The following is a 4,519-nucleotide window of genomic DNA, read 5'->3' as shown; positions in this document are numbered from 1 at the left end:
TTTGTAATAGTTAGGAATTCGCATTTACTTCGTTGTTTTATGGCATGGCTATTTTCGTTATCTTGTCACTTGAATGAGTATGATTGAATTGGTTAATATAAAAACGGACTTGAATGAATAGATGACTTGTGTGTTAATTCGCCCACTAGGAGTTAGCGTGGGTGCCAGTCATGGCGGGTTGGGTCGTGACAAGGATAAGGTTTTTAATTGGGGAACCAAACAAGAGCATGCATTTAATGTCTTGAAAGATAAGTCGAGTTTTGCTCTGTTGTAGCAATTACCTGATTTTTTTAAATCCTTTGAAATTGAATGTGATGCTAGTGGAAAAGGTATAGGGGCTGTTTTAATGCATGATTCTAAGCCTATTGCATATTTTAGTGAAAATTTGGGTGGAGCAACATTGAATTATTCTACCTATGATCGTGACTTATAGGTCTTGTTAAGGGCTTTGGCTACTTGGCAACATTACTTGTGGCCGCGTGAGTTTGTGATAAAGACTGACCATAAGTCATTGACGTACTTGAAAGGCCAATCTAACTTAAGTAGGCGACATGCCAAGTGGGTGGAATTCATTGAGGCGTTTCCTTATGTGATTTCATACAAGCAAGGTAAGGACAACGTGGTGGCTGATGCATTATCCTGAGGGTATGTTCTTGTCTCTACTCTTACTTCTAAACTAATGGAATTTGATCACGTTAAGGGTTTGTACGTTGATGATTTCAATTTTGGGGTTGCTTATGTTACATGTTTGAAGGGACCCTTTGAAAAGTTCACTTTGCGTGATGGGTTCCTTTTCAAGAAAAATAAATTTTCTCTGCCAATATGTTCATTGCGTGAAGTTTTTGTAAAACAGGCACATTGTAGGGGTCTTATGGGACACTTTGGAGTTCCAAAGACCTTAGATATACTTGCTAAAAAATTCTTTTGGCCTGAGATGCGTAAGGATGTAGAAAATTTTTGTGCACAATGTTTAGAATGTAAACATGCTAAATCTAGGGTTTTTCCACATGGGTTGTACACGCCTTTACCTAATCCGATTTCACCTTGGATAGATATCTCTATGGATTTTGCCTTAGGTTTGCCGAAAACCAAGTATGGTAAGGATAGTGTCTTTGTTGTGGCGGATAGATTATCTAAGATGACTCGTTTCATTCCATGCTTGAAAACTAATATGCTTCTCGTGTGGTTGGTTTGTTTGTTAAAGAGGTTGTGAAATTACATGGCATACCTAGAACTATTGTTATTGATAGGGATGTTAAGTTTTTGAGCCATTTTTGGCGTGTTCTTTGAGAAAGGTTAGGGATCAAATTGTTGTTTTCTACTTCTTGTCACCCATAACTGATGGGCAAACTGAGGTGGTGAATAGAACTTTAGGTAACATGTTGAGGGCTGTTTTGAAAGGCAAATTAACTTCTTGGGAGGATCACTTGCCTGTGGTGGAATTTGCTTATAATAGAACTATTCATTCTCCTACTGGGTCTTCTCCTTTTGAAGTTGTTTATGAGTTTAATCCCCTTACTCCCATTGATTTAGTGCCATTGCCTACTAATGATGTTGCTAGTCTTGATGGAACAAACAAAGTTGAGATGATGAGAAAGGTACATGAGTGAACTAAACTGGCATTGAAAAAAGGAATGAGTAAGTTGCTTTGAGAAGAAACAAAGAGCGAAAGCAAGTCATCTTTGAGCCTGGGGACTCAATTTGGGTTCACATGAGGAAAGAAAGGTTTCCTTCCAAAAGGATATCTAAATTGCATGCCAAAGCCGATGGACCTTCCAAAGTTCTCGAGCTAATTGGAGACAACGCTTACAAGTTGGATCTGCCTAGTGAGTATCAAGTAAGTGCTACTTTCAATGTTGTTGACTTGTCCTTGTTTAATGAAGGGTTAAATTGGAGGACGAATTCTTTTCAACAAGAGGGGGACGATAGCTCCACGGGCAAGGATGACGCTATAGGAGCCCTAAGAAGAGCGTCTTCAAGGTCACAAGCTGAGGAGATGCAAACCAAGGTTGCTAGGATCCAATTGGAAATCAAGAAAATACATATCAAGGAAGAAAATACCAAGGACGAGTTCAAGAATTGTGGAGAAAAATGGGCCAAGTGCTACGCATACTTCATGATTCAAATCCAACTCTAAGAGGAGGAAGATTGGGCCCACAAAAGCTGAAATTTCAGTCCAAAAGTGAGCTTCAATCCAAACCGGTGGAAAAAGTCAAGTACAAAGTGACTTTGGTGACCTTTTTCCTTATTTTATTAGGGAAGAAGTTTACCAATTATTTTACATGCTTTCCTAGTTTAATTCTAGTTCGGTTTAAGTAATTAATTATTTTCATAAAAGTATATTCTAATCCCATTCTATTTGGGATAAGCTTCCCTATATATAGGGATGGATTTTGTTATTTTCATAACACAACATTATTATTGTTTTGAGAGTTTCTCTTCTTTACACCTTTGCGTGTGGCTACTTTGAATTTATCTTGCAACCTTTTAAGAACGATTCTTTTAAGAGTTAAGATTAATTCGTACTTGATATCTTTGGTTCTTATCCGTAAATTGAAGAAGGTAATTAGTCTTATATTAATTATTGTCTCTAATTTCTTCGAAATAGGGGTCTAGATTACCTTTTGATATAAGTTCTTGAATTGACTCTATTAGTATTGTAATTAGTTGTAATCCGCTAATTTAGAATACTAAGATCAATTAGGGTTCTTATCACTTAATTTTAAAATTTGGAATTTTATTCTCGAATTCCGCATATCTTTAAATTCCGTCTTTAATCTCTGTATCTTCACTTCCACATTATTTTCTTATTTTTATTCAAGTACTCCGATTGTTATTAGTTTAATTATAGCAGGTTTTAGGAGAAATAGAGGTAGGCCTAAGAAGAACTGGAGAGGGTGATTAGATAGGACATGTCACATCTTCGGCTTACAGAGGACGCAACCCTAGATAGGAAGGTTTGGAGGTCGATTAGGAAGGGCCAGTAGCGGGGTGTTGGAGTACTTTTATGAGAATGAGGTAGGGAGCTAGTGTCCTCTTCTCCTTATCTAGTAGTCTTACTAGCATTCACATAGTATCCTATTCTTCAATTTGACTGCTACATGTTACTTAGTTTGCTTTGTTTATCTTGCTATTTTATTGTTGTTATTTTCCTGTCTATCTTACTTTGGTTACACTTCTTTTGAGTTGAGGGTCTACCCGATTTAGCCTCTTTACCCCACAAAGGTAGGGTAAGGTCTGCGTACATTTTACCCTCCCAAGACCCCACTTATAAAATTACACTGGTTATATTGTTGTTGTTGTGGAGATCATATTTCACCTTTCTTTTATGTCCTTCAAAAAAACTCCCAAGTGTATGCCCAAGACCCGATAGCCAAGAAGTGCGAGCGCAAATTACTATTCTAGGTTCTTGAGGAGAAAAACGAATTATCTGAAGCCCATGTAGAAATTATCAATTTATTATTTTGCTTGTGTACGATGTATATTTTTAATAAAATTTGTTCAATTACCAATTTATATTAGATTTCTTAGGAAATAAATCATATACTTATCATGTAAAAATCATGGGGTGTTGGATAAAAGAGCAGTCTTGAACTTATCGACCGCACGAGAAATTAAATTGTTGATGGTAACAACATATCCAAGAGAAAGCTTCACGGTGGAAACGTTACCGATCAAAATGTGGAATGCAATAGTGAGAAGCATTGCCTCAAGGCCCATCTGGAGTATAGCAAATTCAAAAGGTAAAATCTGGAATGCAATAGTGAGAAGCATTGCCTCAGGGCCCATTTAATACCATGTTCATGGCAGGAAGGTGGAAGTTGAAACATAGCAGCACTGACCTACTATGGACATCATAGTAAATGGTGGAGATCCGATTTTAAATTACTGAAGATCCCGTGCTGGCAATCTTCCTAACCGTTTTGCATTCCCTATAAATGTAAATCATGTTTTCTTCATCCGATGTGGGACAGGAAGAAATCAAATGACGCACAACAGATTCTCCCATGCATCTATTTAAATTAAAGATGTAAAAATATTTATTTTTCTCAATACTTTTGTGTTAATTACACTAAAACCTCTATATTATGAATCTATTTCAAACACACTCTACATATTTTAAAGTAAATACTTACACCCCATATACTATAAATATCCTATGCTTGCACCCTCTATGAGGTATATCTGAAACTAAGTATATTAAGATAAATTAAACTTACAAATAATATTTTTATGTATTTTGTCTTTTATGAAATTTAAAAAGAGGATAAATTTCGTAATATATTAAAATATTTCCAGTATCGTTATGCCTTCTGGCCAGAATTTTGAATTTGTGAAGAGGCATTATTGTTCAAATATTATTTACTTATTATAAAGTGACTTAATTTTAATTAATTTTGAAACGATGACTCATAAGAGTGGCTCTTTGTCAAAATCATTCCTCTTTGGCCCTTCCCTTCCCCAATCCCTCCTCCGTTGTCGGAAAAAACAAATCAAAAAATAAGTTGATTTGCCATAG

This window comes from Lycium ferocissimum, unplaced genomic scaffold (assembly GCF_029784015.1).
Source record: "Lycium ferocissimum isolate CSIRO_LF1 unplaced genomic scaffold, AGI_CSIRO_Lferr_CH_V1 ctg8745, whole genome shotgun sequence".
NCBI lineage: Eukaryota > Viridiplantae > Streptophyta > Magnoliopsida > Solanales > Solanaceae > Lycium > Lycium ferocissimum.
Note: the sequence above shows the minus strand (reverse complement) of the source record.